The sequence below is a fragment of the Montipora capricornis genome, chromosome 8 (genome assembly GCF_036669925.1).
Source record: "Montipora capricornis isolate CH-2021 chromosome 8, ASM3666992v2, whole genome shotgun sequence".
Taxonomy (NCBI): Eukaryota; Metazoa; Cnidaria; class Anthozoa; order Scleractinia; family Acroporidae; genus Montipora; species Montipora capricornis.
The window spans coordinates 39,852,224-39,873,190 of NC_090890.1; the positions used below are offsets into that span (position 1 = coordinate 39,852,224).

Sequence of the window (20,967 nt, forward strand, 5' to 3'; positions counted from 1 at the left end):
CCCCGAAATCGATTGGTAAACGTGGGGCTCCCTTGAATTTTACGCCTAGTCGTGCACCTGTGCAAAAAGTGTTCTCGTAATTGCATAATACGCTTCCTTCCCCACCCCACCCCCCTTGCAAAATGCGTTCCTTTACGGGCGGGAAAAATGGTTACCTCGTTCCAGTCCTCCCCGTTTAAGAAATGCTGACCTAAAGGCCTTACGTTATTGCAGGCGCTGGAGATCTTTTACCACCTCGTGGCTGCAATTTTCTCCACTGGACGAGATAATTTCGACCTCCATCAGCTTTCTGTGATAGGTGAGTGGCCATGAAAGCTTAAGATTGTTAATCAAGTATGTACAAGTGGTAAATAAGAAATAAAGCATTATGTTGCGGAAGGCATTTTCTGTTTAAAATTTGTACTTCAAAGTACATGACCGAAATTGAACTCTTCACAACACTGATAATATTCATCTTAGCTAACCTCTGACGAAATTGTATGCCAAAGCTTTTTATTATATTTGTAAGAAACAAGTATAATCTTTATGAAGTGAGGTTATATTTCCAGGAACATCGTTTTCCTTAGGCTCGTTCTTTCCTTTTTTGACAACTGGCAAATTGTGCAATTAGCATGCCGACGTTTGCCCATGTACAATACGTTCCTGTCTGGGGTTGCACAAGACTCGAAAAGCCGCGTATTTCATCATCAAAATTGGTTAAAGTATTGTGATTTGCAAACACCCCTTTTTCGTTGGGGTATGAGCGACAGAAATTCTTAAAAACCAAAAATCCATCTATTTGTTTAAGTGTAAAGGTTAATTGTGTTTCCACGCCTAAGGATCCTAAGGAACTATTTCAAGATTGGCAAATATTTTGAAACTACAAACTACAAAATGCCCTACTCGATTCATACCATGGAACCTCTTCATTCGTAATGTGTTATTTTCAAGTGGCACCTGACCTCAAATCAATTTTTGTCACGGCACTTATTTCTCCTTTCTGCCGCAGTTAGCACTTCCCATAAATTGTCTGGTGTTAGACAGAGAAAAATCTATTGAGTGGCACTGTCCGGAATGAAAGAGTTAACAACCTCAACATCCACTCCCAAAACTATGTGACCTTTAACCTATTGACTTCTAGGAGTGGGGCTTGATAGATTTACGTTGTCTGACACCAGGCAATTGTGCTCGTCAGGAGTCATGGGATTAAGTTTTCATTTCAGCTGGCATTTTGTGATTTGCATTCCTTGCCAGTCTTATCTGCAAGACTTTTGTGTTGTTAATGAGTCTGTGATAATGTATACAGAATTAACTATTAGAGGATAATGTGAAGTGCTGTTTTCTACACGTGTAAACCATGTGAGTGTTAGCCCTACTAATGAATTGGGCCCTCATAAGGACAGTTAAAAACTCTGACCAGGTTGGGAATTGAACCCACGACCTTTGGGTTAGATCACCACTGTTCTACTGACTGAGCTACAAGGTCAGAGGGGAGCAGGTTGTGGAAATTTAAGATGTCAATTTTACAGCAATGAATATGTGCAAGTACAAGGAAGGGTTACATTTTTACAAACATTGGCTGTGTAGCACTTAAAATTTCAACAGAATTAACTATTAGAGCGTAATGTGAAGTGCTGTTTTTCTACCCATGTAAACCAAGTCAGCGTTAGCCCTACTAATGGAATTGGGCCTGCACGAGGACAGAGAAAAACTCTGTTTATACTCAACTGTGTTGATTAAAATCCTTGCAAATTTATTGACTTAAGCGCTTTTTTGTGTACGGGTTAGTGTGCACTGATGCAATACCCTTTAATTGACACAACTTTTATAAATATCACAGCTTAACAGTACCATCATGTCAGACTCTGGAAGTGAAGGAGATCAAACAGGCAGCTTACCCCTAAGTAAGTTTCATAGAGAAAGCTTAACTGAAACAGATCTCTAAGTGAGAATGATCGTCTGTTCAGAGAGCAACATTACTTAAAGCAGTTGCAAAGAACGTGGGGGAAAATGCCAACAAGCTTGAATAGCACTGAAACCCGTGACAGTGCAGTTGTGCCACTCTGTTGTACCCTTTGAACTATTAGAGAGCTTTAGATTCTAGGATGAGGACAAGAACGAGTACAAGTTTTGACTGCCCGTTTTTTGGGAAAGTACTTGGAAAATTTATAACCCATAAGATTAATCTTACTCTTTGTTAGCAGTATAGGTTGCTCAATTATTCTTATTAGGGACCTTAAGATCTACAACGGCGACTTCAACGAAAACGTCACCTCGAAATATCACTTTGCTTTATCATAATTCTTTTGCGGTTATTCTATCTCGTTCACTTCGTACAATTTGGGCGTGGTAAAATTCCTAAAAATAAATTGGTACGAGCAGTTACAAAGTGAAAATAGAGAATGAAAGATTCTCTTTTGCATGCTAGCGTAATATTTCAAAAACGGGTGCGAGTGTTTCATCGGGGTTTCAAACACGAGAAAACTGATGAAAGCACGAGGCCGCAGGCCGACTGCTTTTATCGTTTTCGAGTGTTTGAAACCCTGATGAAACACAAAGCACGAGTTTTTGAAATCACTTCTCCAACAAAAGAAAAATAGTTTAAATTGTCATTTGAATAAGTTTTTTCAGTTCAACTATTATATTTGAGACGTGAAATGTGCATGATCCTCAAAAAAATGTGCATGATCCTATCACCTAATTGCTGTGCTGTGACAATTTTTGAATACGCATCAACTGATGTCACATTGTTACCAAGCTGTTTGTCAGTTCTGAGCGAACACATTGCTTCGCAAAGCAAATGACAGAGTGCAGATTTAGACCTCCGAAAACTAACGAAGAAGAGGAAAAGTGCGTGGCCAGCGCTATTCCGAGGTAACGAAGGCATCTAGTCTGACAAAATTTCTAACGTCAGTGCCAATTTAGGTCGGAAGTGTACAGCAAGGTTGAAAGTGAACCAAAACACGAGGTCGCCACCATTGAGCGAGAATTTAAATTTAGAAAAAGAATGGCCTCGTGGTGTACTTACTAACTGTACTGTTACATTCAATGTTAGCAGTAAATAATTTAGTTTTAAAGTTTGTTTCGTAAAATGTGTGATTTAATAAAGTTGTTTATCGTCACTTGTTTTTCTTGCTTTATCAATTTGCATATTAAGAAAATTTGCATCCGTGTTTGAAATCGTTTCAAACACGGCCGTGTTTTCAACTCGTTTTTCATTGGGTTTCTAAACCCATCCACCTGACCAGAATACGTTGCTCTGGTTGGGTAACAACTGCATGAATAATTAATGATTTTGAGGAGTTGTCGTCAAAACCTCAAATTTGGTAATTTCACGTCGTCCTTATGCAGAGTACCACAAGAATCCGTCCTAAAATCCATGCTGCACGTGCGCCAGCACAATTATTTATGCTCTTTTAACCAATGATATCTTTGTTATACGGTACATGTTGTTGCCGTTGCCGTCGTAAAATCTTAAGCTCCCTATTGCTGGTAACTGAGCCTTTTTGCTCATCAAAAAATGCCAAAACTGCTACCATGTTGTTGACTTGTTTTGATTTGACAACATTTTTCAAAACCTCGTACTAAAATGACGACAGCATCCCGTTTTTCCCGCCAAAATGGCGCTGATTTGCACGCGCTCACTGTTGTAATGGTAATGGTAACGGTAATGAATTTATATAGCGCATTTTCTATTATCATATTCAAATGCGCTTTACAAGAAAGTGATCTATGGGTGAGATCGGACATCAGCATAATTATAAAGGCGCCGCTGTCAGCTGCTATCAGTCCGTTAGCGATCTCACCCAGCACATGTCGTATACGCATTGTGCTAAATTTGTGGTCGACAAATACCAGTATACATGATTTAAACAGAAAACTCTTTGAAACCGTGTTTCAAAGACAGGGTTAAGGGTTAAGGGTTAAGGTTTGGTGTGACCAGGGCATTAGTGAGAATTGTGACTGACTTACCAGGTAGGGGTTGGTAATGGGAGCAACTGTGCCTGAAGTTGGCCAAATGCTGTACTAGACTTGGATTTACTGAACAGTGATATTTTTTCTGCCTTGAAGTTATTAGGCACCTACCTTAATTTGGATTAACTGTCTGAGAGTATTGTCCTTTCATGAAAGCCAAAAGACATTGTGTTGTTAATGCTTTTCCGAAGTATCAAACTCTAATGTAATAGAGATAAAATATGTAATGGTTTTGTTCTGAATTTCGCCAAGCAATATATTCTGCCCTTGTCCTTGGACAATTAAAAGAGAAAACTTGCTGCTAATCTTGTACCAACCAGATAGCACTTTTGAGACAACAATTTTTGTCCCATGAGCAAACTGAGAAAAATGAGTTAGTTAATTCTTTGAAAATTTCAACCCCTCTTATTGTACCTTTCAATATAATGATCTTATTTAGCTTCGCAAATTCTTTTACAGTATAGCAGCTTCAAAGAGTTAAAATAGGTTTTAATAGTAGTAATATCCAGAATGATAGAAGTTGAATTTGTATTCAGTTTTAAGTGATCTGTAGAATGTTTTTTATTACACAGAGAGTAATATTTATTTAGATACCTGATGTTTTTACCATGTGTAAATAAAGATGATGATGATGATGATGATGATGAAGAGTTGGCTTTTTTCTAAACTGACTATTTTATACAACTTTATTTTAGATGAGGCAACTGCTGCACTCATGCAGAATCCCCGAACCCTAGCAGCTTTACAGGTTGGGTTGTCTTTAAGATGAAAAGAAGTGAAGTTAGTAATAATTTGAAATACAGCTGTGTTTAGTCACTGTACTGTTTTCTTTTAAGCGTGGTTGTTCAAAAGTCTATTAACGCTAATCCCAGATTAAAAATTAACCAAGGAGTTTATTTCCCAACTCCTAAATGCTGTTCAATGCTAGAAGAAGTCGATCTCGAAAAACAAAAATAAGCAAAAGAAACTTTCCCCAAAAGTTGAAAATGTGAAAAAAAAAGTTTACACTAATCCTGGATTAAGTTAATCAGTTTTCGAACAACCAGGCCTTAGTGATCAAATTTTGATCAAATTTTGAAATTCGGAACGAGTACTTGATCTGTGTACGCCAGGGCATGATCCAAATAGGGCTACTCAAAAATAAGTTATTTGATGTCAAATGTCAAATGCAAATCAGTGTTGGTTCTAGTTTGAAGCTGAAATAAAACTTAAAACTTAATTAATGAGAAATATTCTTGTTGCTTTAAATAACTATCAAAGCTAAGGTGTGCAGATGAAAAATGTCTAAAACCATGCTGCAATAAGTCTGTTTAAATTGAAGATCTAGGTTGTGAGGCATGAACAAATTCTGGTTTACTTTTCTTATTTAATTGTGTCCTCAGGCAGGTTTGAATAGAATTATTGGACAACAATCTGGATATATACAGAGGTACTAGTAAAAGTTTATCTTCACCAAACACATGCATGCCAGGGTGCCAATTGTCATATTCCATGCTAGAGTTACATTGCAATTAGGTTGACAATCAGACATAGTTTGATGCTATGGCACTCTGGTTTGAATGAATTTGAATATAGCTTAGAAAGTTATGATTCAAAGACCCAATGTTTTGACACTTTACTCCTGTCTAGTGTCTTCAGCAGGGGTGATCCAAAGGCATATGAAAGGACTCTTGCAGTATCATCCAAAGCTAAGGGACTCTTTGGGCTACAAAAGGACTCTTGTAATAACATTGGATCACCCCTGATAAAGACACTAAACAGGAGTACATTGTCAAAATGGTGGGTCTTTAAATCGTAACTTTCTAAACTACCTTCAAATTTATTCCGACGAAAGTAACGTCAATCTATGTCGGATATTCCAAGCTGTTATTCACATCTTCGTATTCAACAAGTAAAGGCAGCCTCGCTATTATCATACAGAATAGCAACTGCAGTTAAAAATGTTTAAAGGAAAGTTGACCCAGATAAATCAGCATCATTAAATTAATGGTACCTCTAAATAGTTTCAAAACTTCTTTTATTTTTAGTTTACCCAAACCAGTGAAAAGAAGAATAAAGGCTCTAAAAAACCTGCAGGTCAGCCAATGTGTGCTACGTTAATAGAGGAGACATGATTTTTGAATGCTTAACCCATGGACACCTCAAACACTGTAGGATGCCTCCAGCTGACGAGTAAAATCGTCTGTGTTAGACAGAGTAAAATCTGCACAGTCTCATTCCGAGGGGTCAATGAATTAACAATAAGAGGCTTATAGTATGTTGCTAGTAGAGTTAAAAGTTAGGGTTTTTAATTGTTTCTTCATCAAAGTTAGATAGTTATGGAAAAACTTTTTGGTATTCCAATGCAATTAAATACACAACATCACACTTGAAATGTCCTGGTTAAAACGCTCCTTTCCATAGAGCATATTCATAAATAGCCTGTGTCACAGACAGACTAAACCACCGGTATGGTTAGTCTCTGCAATGGCTCTGAAAAGTTTGTTCTGAGTTTACAGGGATTTCTTTTTCCTTTTCTGCTTGGAGAGATTCTGAGGTGGGGTGGTGGGGTGTAAAAGTGAAAATTTTCCGAAGGGGAGGGGGGTTCACAAACATTCCTCTTTCCAGAGGGTTTTAAAATGTAACTTCGATCGAATAAAACAAACTTAAAACCTACCCTGCGCCTTTCTCGACCGATTCAGGTAACGAACAACGAATGTAGCTCCTTGTCCATTGATGATAATGTTAATAATATTGTTTTGCTATAGTTTCCTGGATAGTTATGACTTTGTACAACCCTGTCTCAAAGATGTTTTTCACTGATCTTTTAGGTCTTTGAACTCTCTTTCCAACCTGTCATTAAAAGGATTGCGTGATTTGTTGAGTGAGTAAATGTCCAATCACAGAGTGTGTAAGATTCTAGCAAATCAGACAGGAGTACAGAAATCCCAGCCTGTAAAACTGTGAGATATCAGAATAAGCTTTTGGAAGCCGTTGTGCAGATGGACTACATCTAGGTTTTGAGTTACATGTCTGGCTGTGCGCAGGGTAATTCATAAATGGTTGTCAAGAAATGATTCTTTTGTCTTTGTGCTAATCATCCTCACCCGCCTCACTTTTTGTTCATGCTAACAAGGCTGATTAACATAAAGACGAAAGAGTAATTACTCAGCTGCCATTTGTGAATATGGTCAATAAAAGAGGTCTTGGAGCGCATTAGTAACATGAATGCACATCAGCACACAGTTAAAAAACGAGAGTAAAAGCCGTAAAAAGTATGGACAATCACAGGTAAAATGTGACTCACCAAAACTATTCGGCAGCTTACGCAAGGATGACACTGACAGCTATGAGAATGCCACAAAACGATGGGTTTAATGAGCAAAAACAATAGTTCTTCATGCCCCACACAAGCGTTTTTCATTTCTTTGCCGTCCTCGTGCTGACAACAACGTGAATTAACCAAATTTGAGGTTGTGTAGAGGATGTGAGAACCTAACGAAGCATTTTAAATTTTCTTCCCAAACAACCACACTATAGCTCCAGTTATTGTTATCAACAACATCCACAAACTGATGTTAAGGTTTATTAACGCCCAAGTTGCCAGTGGAGGGTAGGTGCCCAAGAAGCCCGGGGGCTGCAACCGCAGTCACATCCCCAAGGCGCAACCTGCCCAACCCGCAATCAGGCGCCCGTCACACTTGAGCCAGATAAAATAAATAAATAAATAAATACATAAATAAAATATAAAAAAGAATAAAAAGGGGGGAGGGATTGGGAGGGAACGCCAAGAAACACTAAACTACTAATTCGATTCACAACGCCACGCCAACAGAGCAACAAACACGCTGCAAACACATGGGACAACAACGCATGCACTAACCGCTATCCAATGGATAGTGCAATAAATTATTGGTTTTGCTCATCTGCTGGATAGGGATTTATACGGTGGATAGCTTTATCCATCATTTCAACAACTGCTCCCTGGTTACACTTAGCCCAGTTGTGACAACACATCAGGTACCAAGTGGTTTTCTCAATAGAAAATTTTCACATGCTATTCTAAAGGGTGAGAGGAGAGGGATCTAGTGAAAAAAATGTAAAAATAATCATCTAAATAGTACTCCACAGGGTTTTTGGGAAACACAATCTCAGCCTAAAAGGGTGTCACTGGTCAGCTTTGAACAAATCTCTTGGTCAAACTCTATGGGTGTGGATATGGTTAAAATTTGAATTTGCAATTCCAGGGCAAAACAGAGTGGAATGCTAAACAAAATGTTGAAAGGTCTGTCATGTCTCTATGCAGCAATTAAAACTATTGAAAACAAGTGCCATACTGCTCTGGCACTTGACAAATTACATGTAGGTTCTTTTTGTTTCAGGTGGAATGTGCTAAAGTGGAAGGAATATTTTATGAAAGGGTACATGCTCTTGAGTGTGAATTTGCTGAAAAGTTCAAGCCACTATTTGATAAGGTAAAGGTTAAGAGTGGTTGCAGATGAGAAGTTAGTTGATTGATCGTTCTGTTCAGAACCTTTTTAGGGTCTTAAGAATTCTAACATGGCAGGAGCAAACAAGTTAGCTATTATTTTACAAACACTGCTGCAGATTCAAACCATGAGTGACCTGCAACAACTCCAGCCCTTGACCAGACCAGAATGTAAAGCTGAGATCTCTGGCTTTTAAAGCAAGCACACTAACTACATGGCTTAGCTGACTCTATGTTTAGCAATAATACAATTTTGAAATTTCGAAAGTGTCAAGACAATAGCGCTTTCGAAAATTCGTCGAAAGTTCGGCGATATTTCGTTTCGTTCCAAAAATCGCTGGTTTTCGCCGAAAAGTGGCGAAATGTCTCGAAATTCGTCGAAATTCGCTCTCATTACTTTTGCACAGTACTGTAGGTATTTCCGAAGTGGTGGATAGTTAAATCTCTGTAAATATCCACCATTCTCACCTAGTTTTGGTTACACCACATGAGTTGAATAATCAGATGAATTTATGGATAAAATTTGCTCCTTGGTAACCATTTGTTTTGCTTAGAGAGGAATATTACTTGCTATTCACCCGCAAGCCAATCAGATTGTACAGAGAACTCTATCTATTCACTTGTGTTAATTGACACTAAATGTTACTAAACCAAAGTTGCCTTTGGAGTTTTACGGGTAATATCAGATGTCGATATACCTTGTTTGATGTACATAGTAGTCACTTCTTGTGGTGGGTAGTGAGTATTTTTTGTTGTTCACAGCCCACTGGGGGTCCATACTGAGTAAACTGTGCCTGTGTTATGGATAGCTTCCAAGACCAGTTTTTCACACCAGCATAATTTACCATTTGTTATTGTTCTGTAAGTTTACACATTTGGATAATATCCTTGTTTTTTGGTTTGTTTGTTTTTGTTTTTTTGTGGGTAGCGCCGTAGCATTGTTAATGGGCTAGTTGAACCAACTGATGAAGAATGTCAGTGGCCAAGTGATGAAGAAGAAGAAGCAGATGAAAAAGAAGAGAAAGGTGAAGGGGATGTTTCACAATTGTCGGTAAGTTAGGTTTGTTTGTTTGTTTGTTTGTTATTTATTTGTTTGAGCAGGTTGAAGTTTTGGCAGCTATTCAGCTGATGGGGACCTGCTATACCCACCCACCCATATTTTTGCAGAGGACAGCCAGTCAACACCGGGAACTTCATCCCCTACTCTTCTCGAAAAGTGTGTGGGTTCTTTAACGTCCCACAGGGAACATGGAAGATATTTGTGAGACGGGACCTTCGGTTTCTAGTCCTTATCCGAGAAGACTTGAAAGTCTAACCATTTGCGGATGTAATTACAAAGGCAGCACTTTCTCCTCAGTTTTTTAAAGACTCTTAGTGCTGGTCCAGTCGGAGTCGAACTCACGACCTCCCGCATGGCAGCCTGGTACGCAACCAACTGAGCCACTGGTGCGCGGTTAAATAAGTTGTAGTACAGTAGTTTTGTAGTCTGGTTGGTCTCTTTGTTTTTAGCTTTGACTTGCATTACATTAAACCTGATTTTTTGTGTTCTTTTTCTATGTGTTGTCTCAACTAAAAATATAACGATGATAATAATAATAATAGCAAATTTATTCATTCAATTCAACAAAAGGAAAGAATACCAGAGTTTATCTCTATTGAGGGTATCTGCGGCCTGCAACTGGATGTTAAGTTGACTGAGAGCCAATTTTGATGAGAGAGGAAAACAAGAGTACCTGGAGAAAACCCCTGGGAGTCAGGTTGAGATTGACTGAAACTCAGCCTGCATACATCCCCATGGCCATGGCAAGAGTTGAACCTGGGTTGCAGATGTGGGAGGTGCAGTTGATAACTGCAAAGCCTTACAGAATAGTTTGTTATCAACTTGCTCATGTTGTCTTCAACTGTACTAGCATTTCACTCAATTATTAAGATGGCCAATAGTAGTAATGTCCAAAATTGAGGCTAAAATAATATAATTTTGGCAAAGTTAAAACCAAGCCAATGCAGCAGTTTCTCCTGACATTTTTGGGCGGACTTCAGGAGCATTAATTGCCATGTGCTTTGGCTTGAGTCACCTTGTTGCTTACTCGCTGGTTTTCCCTCCCTCCCTCCCTCCCTCCCATGTTTTAGGGTAAGTATATACATTCTACAGTGATGTGTTGAGAAGTGCCAAGTGGCTCGGTTGCCATGGTGACCTCCTTGTTGCTGAGGAGAGTACTGCTTCTATCTTGCTACCTTAATGGCACCTACCCTTCAGTAAATTGGCATGGTGTTTTAAGTAGAGAGAAAACTTCAATAATATGAATTTTATGGAAACTCATTTTCTCTGTGCAGGGTGACGTGAAAGAGAAGGTAACTATAGAAGACGAAGAGAAAGTGGAAACAACAGATCTCCCAGGTGGGCGAAACCGGAAAAAAAAAAAGGAATTTAAATGGCAAAATTATTAATTTTGTAAAACAGCAACAGTTAAAACATTCAGTTTCTGTTTTTTCTTAAGATTTTGAAAGGCATTGTGTATCAGTACACTACACAATTCCATATTTTAACTCGTAGGTTTAGGAAATCATTTTCTTCTTGATCCACTGAGCTCTCTTGCTCAGGTTGCCAGCTTTGTTAGCACTAGCCGGGAAAGATGTTGACTGTAATTAATTAACAAATAATAAGTTCTGACCAAGTTTTAAACAACTTGCTAAACCAATCACAAATTTAAAATATCAAAAACAGTATATTTACAAATTGAACTAAGAGATAAATTACAATAAAACTCAATAGTATTTAAAAGTTTTAAGTCTAAAGGTAGTTTTCTAGCAACTTTTGATGTTGTGTTTGGCTTGATGCAGATGATGTAAAAGGGATTCCGGAGTTTTGGCTAACAGCAATGAAAAATGTAGACACATTAGCTGAAATGATCCAGGTTTGTGTGCATGCATATTTTAAAGTTAAGTCCAAGGTGGAATGTTTTGGAGAGCATGAGCATGAGGCAGTTGCTTAGGGGTAAAAGAGCAAGTGTTTTCGCTCAGTGAGTCATGCAGTGTTTACTTCAGAGCTAGATGTTAATTCCCATACAAATGAAAGAGCCGTTTTTTTTTCAATTGACGAACTCTCTCAGAGAAAACTAAGTGTCATCTGTCTGCCAACTGACAGCTGGACAGCTTTTTACCAAACACGCAAATTTTGAGTAAACTGTTAGATGTCAATTGGTGAAAAACTGTGAGCCAACAGGGGGCTGCAATTTAGTCACATTGTGTGGTTCCAGAAAATATCCATACCCCCACCACGGAAGACTTTTTGATTTGCACCCCCCCTCCCCCCAGGATTTTCCGTTCCAGGGGAGTCTTTGAAGGAATTTCCAGAATTTTATTTACTTATAAAAACGAAAGTGAATTAGCTACGTAATTGCGGTAGAATTTTATTACCCCAGTGTTAACATTAAGGTTAACTTTTAGAAAAATATAACGCTTTGTTAAGCTCATTATCCAGCTAAACTTTTAGCTTGTGCGCTATCAACTTTGCAAAGCTAAAACATTTGGGTTGCACGTCGACTGTTTCACGTTTTTGTGCGAATTTTGATGGGAACATTTCACTCGCTTAAACAACTTCGCAAACCATAGTAAATAAAACAGAAACTTACAAGGTTCCTTTGTCTACACATTTTGTCAGTTTCTTCAGGTTAATTCTTTAATATTTAGGGACCACACATGTTGACGCGGTAGGTTTCGTGAACGTCGTCACAAAGGCGATTGTTTTACGAAGAATATTATTGACGCCAAAATAATCCATCATATTTGTAAACTTAGATATGGCGATTTATGTGCAGTCTTCAAATTTACTGACTCTCCAGCAGTCCTTCTCGCCGGTAAATGACACACAGCCTCTCTGTTGCTTGCCTTTGAGCCATGGATGGAATCGAGAGGGCGACTGTTATTGTTTTTGGCGCGATTTACTTCCTCCAATGAGTAGTCAAACTCCTGTTTTAGAATTTCCAGTTTGACATAACGAACTGAACCTCAACAATCGTTTCCCGAGGCTGCAATAAATATTGCGTTTACTCAAAGAAGAGAAAACTTGACTCCCGGTTCCTGTCCGTGGTCTAAATGCCACCCACAAAAAAGAAAATGTTGCACGCAAGCTTTGAGATGGTGGGAACTTGCGTCTTATCGCATTTTCAATGAGTTACTACCCCTAGTAAAACATGAATCCTATCCAAAATGTGTTTACTGCATGTGAAGGTAGCGAAAAGTGATACTCAAGTGAACAGAAGTGTTAGTTGGACGAAAAAGAGACAAACCGAAGTGTTGGTTGGACGAAGAGACAAAGCTGGAAGTGTGGGGACGAGACTCCAGTTGAGACCGCCATTTTAAGTGTTTTGAATCCGTCCCAAATGAAAGACACATTGTTCTTAGCTTCGGGAGATTGTAGCGCTAGCTAACTCAAAGAAAAACGGAAACATTGAAGCTATGTAATAGTATTAACTTTATCTCAAAACTGACTTTTGTTTCAAAACATCGTTCGATAGTGTGTTTTGTGCTTCAGATCGATCGTATGTTGCTTTCAATGTTTTGTATGCGGTTCGTGACTCTTTGGAAAAGTAGTTTCCCACGAAACCCCCCTACCCCTTGGAAATTACTGCCCTTTAACCCCCCTCTCCCTCGGAATTTCCAATGGTCTTCCGTGGTGGGGGTATGGATATTTTCTGGAACCACACATTTGGCAGAAATGTACTTGCGAGTTTTCTTAATTCATTATTGCATCACGGTCACATTAATTAAATTATGTGGCTTTATTCTGAAAAGTAAAGTTTTCATGCCGTAATTAAGGGAATGGCCCTTTGTCAACTTTTTCAATAAAACGTGTTTTACTAAATATTACCAGTTTGACCAAGAATGTAAAAAACATCAGCATTAGTTTATGTACTTTTTTTCATTGATTTCATTTTTCAGGAACATGATGAACCAATCTTAAAACATCTCCTTGATATCAGAGTTATATTCACTGGACCAGACAGTAATGTCGACACGACACAGTATCCACAGCCAACTCCAATGGTTTGTTATCACGAACTCTAACAATATCAAGATTAAGATTATTGCACGAAAGATAGAAGTGATCCTCGTCCAATGTTGTCACTTTATAGACACTTGAAAAATTCAGGCGGCATTGCACTGGTATTGCGGAGGTCATAGGTTCGAATCCTGTTGAAGCTGCGTGAATAAATTTTTCAAGTGTCTATATATAAAGTGCAGGGTTGGAAATTTAAAGCTTGCCCACTCACCCAGGCGAGTTTCAGAACTGTTTTGGTGAGTACTAATCATTGATCACTTGCTGGTTTGGCAGTATGATTTTCATGTACAGATTGTATTATTCAAACTAACCACAACACTTTCTGCTTTAAAAATTAATAAGAACACTGTCCCCAAGCAATAGCTAACAACACTGAAATCTCCAACAAACTTAGTTCGTAAACAGACAAAAACAACTTCGGTTTGGGTATTTGTTACATGATGGATGTACTTGTACAAAGTAATATCTCTGGTCATGAAATACACTGACTCGTGCAGGGAGACCGGCGAAACAGGGGAAAATGGGTAATTGTGAAGAACAGCTCACATCCACCGACTGTTGGCCAACTGACGGTCGACTGGTGGCCAACAGATAAGCGATAGGCTACTAACAGATTACTGACAGGTTACCTACAGATTACCGACAGTTGGCAACCTGAAAACTAAACTAAAACGAGAACATTACTGACAGGTTATCAGCAGTCGACAAGGAGCAAATAACTTATCTTTTCTCTTACTTACAGTGCACAGTGTGACTTTCAAATGCGGTTTTGGTCATAAGTAGTGCAATAACTACGAAACGTTGCCGACAACTTTCTGACACTTCACCGACGGGTCATCAACAGTTTGCCAACAGTCGGTCGACAAACAGCTGACAAACGGTGGACTGTCAGTCAACAATTTTGACCAAAACTGTCTGCTGTTTGTTGGCGGACAGTCGACTGACAGTCAGTGGACGTGAGCTGTTCTTCACAATTACCGGAAAATGGGCATTTCCTGCCGCTTCAGTTTGTGTACATTCAGTGAGTTTTACTTGGTTGTGTCCAAAATAAATGTGGAAATATCGTCCTGTTTTAAAAGTACGTAGTGATAAAAATTACTGCTATCTGTCATTAGAATACCACTCCTGAATATGAAAAGACACAAACAATGAAATTTTCACCAAAGTGGCAAGTAACGGCTGCCCATGGTTGCAAAATGGTGAAAAAGGTATGACTTGTCAATGGTGCACTGAGAACAGAAAAGTGTTCAAAACACAGATCCTTCACACCTTTACTAAATTTATTGATGGGTGCACATTAGCCACAAAGCAGAATCAGTTTCTTATCCCAAGAAAAGTACAGCCCACGTCCTTGAGACCCAGTGTCACAAGGCAAAACTCCAGCCAGAAAAGATGCCTAAGGTATCAAACGTTTATGTTAATATCTTAATTTTTATAATTCATGGGAAAGGGAAGGGGAAATAATTGTCTGAATTTTAAAATCACTCGTGTTGGGGTTTAATCGGCTCCTTCCTCGGCCTTGACGTCACTGTCGGAATTTTTTCTGGGAGAGGATGTCTTTTGTCGGAATTTCATTTTATGTGCTGGTGCCACTTTTTGGGCCATGTGGCTTGTCGGAATTTACCCTGTCAGGGCCTCTGCCGTGGTCCCAAGAGAAAACAAAAACAATGCTTATGCAAAATTTGGGGGACCAAACAAAGAGTATTATGGTATTTTCGGAAGTGGGCTATTGGAGGAGACTGGTTGATTGAAAACTGATTTGGGCGAGTGTGATTTGAAGATCACTCATCCAGTCATTCATCAGTCCTTTCACGGGATCACAAACAAGCTTGAAAAATTGACCTCCTTCCAACTGTATGGCCTCATAGTTCAGTTGATAGAGCATTGCACCAGCATCGGAGAGGTCGTGGGTTCAAATCTCGTCGAAGCCGCCTGAATTTTTCAAATGTCAATAAAGTGACAATTGGTCAAATTAATTGCCCATTTAGGTGGAAGGATCACTTGTATCTTTCGTCTGTAATCCACACTTCAAATATACATTTCTTTCATTATTAAAGATAATTATAGAGGTTAACAGAGGGAGAAAGAGAGAGAAAGAGAGAGAGAGTTACTACTGCTGTATTGAAGGACATAATGGAAGAAGCCTTGTTCTTTTGTTAAGTGAAAGGAAATGTTAAAATTATAATTTTACCAAACATTCATTTTATTATTGGGCATTTTACTGAACATCAATTTTATTATTGGGTTTCTACAAAAGAAAATTTTGATTAAAATAAAAAGGTTACTGTACATCATTAATGAGGCCTCTTCTAATGTCCTATGGTAGTATCTCTCTCTCTCTCTCTGACAAATGTACACCCTACGTAATGGTTAGAAATGCACAATGCAATCATTTGGCCAATTTTGCCAGCTATAGCCACAGTCATACTTTATATATGGTATGGTCTGGTTTTTTTGGTAGTTCTTTCCACACAGACAAAACCAAGAGGTAAAATGAAGGTCTACATGATGTTTTTTTGTGTTCACTTGTAAGGGTTGGCTGTAACTTGGGAAGAACAGTCTTCAAACTCTGTCACTACCAAGTTTGTATGCTGAGGCTTTACTGATTACATTTCAGGGATTTGTGCTGGAGTACCATTTTCACCAAATCCATTCTTCTCAAATAATGTGAGTAAAAGACATACAGTAGTTCAATAATTCCTGATCAGTTTTTAGTTTTCCTCTTCTACTTAAATTTTACTAAAATACAACATTAAGACTTGCTCAAACTACTAGGCAAGGCAGCCAACATACTACACAGCATAGTAATTTAATGTTCAGCGTACAAGCTAGCCGAGCGGGCAAGCAAAAATCTCCAACCACAAGTGGATAACAATGCCCAAGTGGATCATGACCAATTGTTGGCAAGAAATCAAGCTTTTTGAGAACATGGTTGTGCATGAGTACACAATGGTGCAATAGTTTCATATTGAAGTTTGTGGTACACCTGAATGACTGAATGAATTGCTCCCCAAGGCACTTAAGATTCTGGCTTTATTAGTGCTTCCTCCCTTAAGTAAAAATGTTTATTACTTTGTTCATGTCTGCAGGTTCTGACAAAGAGTTACAAAATGAAGTGTGAACCTGATGATGACGATCCATTTGCATTTGAGGGACCTGAGATAATTAGCACTTCAGGGTACTAATAAATTAATAACCTCTAGTGATGAGACTGTATTTTGCTTAGATTAGACTGTTTTTTTTTTTTCTACTTTTAACCATAGGCTCCATCTCACAATCTTTCCTGTTAAATAGCACTGTGGGACGTTAAAGAACCCATGTGCTGTTTGTGAAGAGTAGGGCGGTGACCCACGGTGTTGTGTTCTGTTGTCCTTTCACATACATGGGTGCTGGGTGAATTGGTGAGATCAATATGGACTTATAGCAGCTGCCAGAGGTGCCTTTACAAGCTGAGAAAGAATATTGTAAACTACCATTAGACAGTATGGTCATATGGGTCATAGAAAACTTGGAAAGTCAAATTTCATTTTTCAGGCCTGGAAAGTCATGGAATTTTATGGTCAGTCATTGGAAGTTATGGAAAATTATATTATTATAGACGGCAGATTAATCCTTGCTGTTGTCAAAGCAATGATATAATGAAATAAAGACAGGTTTCTATCAAACAATCGGAACTTTGGCGGAAGGAGGTTGTTCTCACGCACCCCTGGGAGCCATGCCAAGCTGAACCACACAAAACAAATAAACAATCAGAACTGTGGCGTAAAGAGCTTGTTAATTTATTCAATTTTGAACTGAGTTATGTCAGAAAATATCCTAAAAAATAAGGGTAGTTTTTACATGAGAGCCAAACTTCAGCCTTTACGCTCATGGAAAGCTCATCAGAAGGTCATGAAAAAAATCTTGGAAAGTGGTGGAATTTGAAGAGCTTAAAAGACTATGAACCCTGTTAGACTTTGTGATATGTGCAGTATAAACCATAACCATTTTCTGTGGTTTTTTCTAAGCTTTTCTTCATAACTGCTTAAGGACGTCCGCGCCCAAAATGTTCCCACGTACAGATTTTTTTTAAACTTGCCACGCAGAAAGAGAATGATCTACTTTTGCCAAAAAGGCAAAAAAAATGGGGGCTCACAGTGCTCGTTTTCGAGATCGTGAGGTGCATTTTTAGAAGATTGCGTTACTTTAAGACGATCTTAGCTTAAAACTGTCAGCAATAAAAAAACTACATTAGTGAAATTTAGATCAGGTAAACGTACTCTGTTCAACATAACTAATATAACTAGATTAACCTTTGCGGCTGATGTCTTTTTCTGAGGTGAAATAGACCTTGAAAAACTATACATATTAGTCTAAGAAAGAAAACTTCGGTCGCACGAGAGCATAAAAGGCCAAATATTTGTAACTTCTCACATACAGATTTTTTTGTTTTTTTGTTAAAATGGACAAAATCAGGAAAGGAAGTGATCTACGGAAAGAAAAATGGGGGTCACCGAGCATTCAAGAGAGTGAAATCGTTGCGAAGTTCTCAAAGCGATTGTCTATTCGCACTGTCACCCCATTGCATGACATTTCCGAGAAGACCTGGGTCCAGAGCTATCCAAAGATGCCACATGCTTTCATGTTCCATTCTTGTGGAAAATTTTTGCGCCTTTCGCATCGTGTTTACTTGCGTGCTCTACGATGCATGACGTGTGCGTGACATGTGCAAAAAGATGCGCAGTAGCAATGGGCGCGAACGTCCTTAAGTTGATAACTATGAATTTGGCAGATTTTGAACAAATTAGATTTCTGGCATTGTTCAATAGACTTAAGGGGGGTGACACTTAACTGTAGAAAGACAGTGTTTGCTAAGGAAGCTTTTTAATCAAAGAGCCCTACAAAAAGGTCACATGGATGATTCTATAAATTTACCTTTTTCAATGGCAATCTGACATCACTTCAGTCAGAAGGTGCATGTGCAACTAGTCCCTGTCCTCTGCTGTGTGTTTCAGTGAAAAACAGGTCAAAGCTCTCAGGAAATGAAAGGAAGAGGCTGTTTTTTTCAACGCATGGGAATCATCCCTTCATTTTTCATAAACTGTCGCATCGAAATTCTATTTGGAACTGATGTTTTGAAGAGTGCTTCAGAGGAGGGCCTTTTGATGCCATGATTTCTTTAAAATCCATGCTACAGATTTTGTGTTAGAATGTTCTCGTACTGTTGTGTCAAAACCTTGTGAATAAGCAATACTTGCTGAGTATTCATGATTTGGTCAGTTGATTTTTTTGATGGCGGTGAGTTGAACCAGACAAAGGATGTTACATAGAACACACTTGGCAAAAAAGGATAACCATAGAGTTAAAGGAATGCAAGAAATGACTATTTGAACAGGTCCATAGCAACGGTTTGGTAGTTAAGAGCTACCCCCCTAAAGAAAAACAAAATGGACTGTCCTGTGAAATCTAAAGTTTTCTGTATGTTCCAATTTGCATCAACGGGGCCAGCATTTGCGGCAGTGTTTTCTTAACTGTTTCAACCTCGTTCCCAGGGTCTCTCTTCTCTGCCTCCATTGTCGTTAGGCAGAGAAGAAAATTTTCCGGGAGCCCTTTGGACTTCTAACATTAAAAGTTGGTAGCCCGAGTCATTTTTTCAAGAGCCCAGAATTAAGTAATTCCAGCTGGGATCATATTTACAAGAAAGTGACGGTGAATCAAGTAAGGCGCCCGTTCGGCTACTTGTTCAGAAATTTGGTTGCCCGTGCTCGCAAATAAGGCGCCCCAGGCGACCGGGGGACCATTAGGCAGCAACCTTGTCCAATGTTACGAATTTCTGATTAAGTATTATATTGGTTTTATTCTTTTGTTTTGATTGTTTATTAATTATTTCTGGCTCGCCCCTTTTTTTTTATATGCCTCCAAAGTACTGCATGTGTGCTTAAATCAATAATGGTTTATCATTACTTTTGTCTCATTTTTTTTTAGTTGCCACATTGATTGGAAGAAGGGAAAAAATGTCACACAAAAAGTTGTAAAGAAGAGGAAAGGTACATTTTGTCCAATTCATTAATATTGTTTGACATTCCAGTTTGCGTTTTGTGCTCAAATTACATTGTACTAACAGACCAAATAGACCTTATTCCAAAATGGCCGTCATATAAATATTCTTTTGTTTTTATTCAAATTAGCCCTTGATGCCTCGTTCTTGAGCTGAAAATTCCAAAGAATATTTTGCCTTGAACGAGGCATCAAGGTCTAATTTCAATAAAAACAAAAGAATATCTAAATGGGGGCCATTTTGGAATAAGGTGTATGGAATGTGAAACTTGTTTGCTCTTTTCCTTTGTGTATCTATGCACCAACGGACAACGTAATGTTAATGTCAAAATATTTATGTAACAAGTTACTGGAAACTACTTGGGGCCGGTTGCTTGAAGCCTGGTTAGCACTGACCATCGTTTAAGAAGAGGTATCAAGACCTATATACATGTTGGTTTCAATGGTATTTAATGCTGGTTTAAGTGCTAACCATGCTTCGAGCAATCAACCCCAGGTAGTTAATTTAAACATATGGCATAAAATTATATCTTACTTACCGTCACACAGACTATCAATGACTCCATCTATACATTACAAGTATGGTACATGTACAGATGAGTTCAACTTGCTGACCATAAACAGACCTTATTGTCCATGTATTGTTTAATTCTCTAACTTTGTTATCTGCGAATCATAGAGTTCCTTTGCTGCACTGCACTTTCGTTATCTAGGAAATTTCTATTTCAACTCCTGGGCATCTGTCGTCTTCACATGATAGTTGAACTTGTCCTTCACATGCTGACACCTGCTCGCCCACATAAAGAAGCACTGTAAAGCAGACATTTCTTCTGCGTTACATTTAATAAATCTGTTAGAAGGAAACCACTCTACTCTGTAAATACACACATGTTGCATTGCAGATAACTGAGAAAGTTGAATTTAAAATTGTTCAGGTTCTCCTGGGAAAGGACAGACCAGATTTGTGCGCAAAACAGTAAAGAATGATTCCTTTTTTAATTTTTTTGCACCACCTGAAGGTAAGTGTTTTAATTAATTTCTTCATACTCATTGTTCTTTTATGGTTGTTGTGTCAACTTTTGGTTTAAAATACCTTGGTTGATTTTTTGTTTAATTACCACTGTTGTTTCATTATATTTCAGTTCCTGAAGATGAAGCTGATATGGTGAGTAAAGGAGGTCATTGATACTTGAATTTTGGGCACCTTTCATAAAATTTGCAGAATCTGAAGTTAAATTCTCAATCAATGGTTCCTGGCTCTTTGGTATTTTAACTATTATAGCAACATGAAGTGAAGTATTGTAGTGCAGAGAAGTACTGTTTAGGATGACATTGAATGACCTTTCGACAACCTGAGAGGAAGTTCACTTCAGAGTGGAGAACTTCACTTAATTATGATATGATTCCTGGATTCAAACCATTTACAACTTTTAACTTATCATGGATG

At 38.4% G+C, this 20,967-nt stretch overlaps 1 pseudogene; it reads left to right on the forward strand.

The window, feature by feature from the left end:
- The first annotated feature begins 213 nt into the window (after positions 1 to 213).
- LOC138058940 (nucleosome assembly protein 1-like 1) overlaps positions 214 to 20,967 on the forward strand; it is a 33,200-nt pseudogene continuing 12,446 nt past the window's right edge.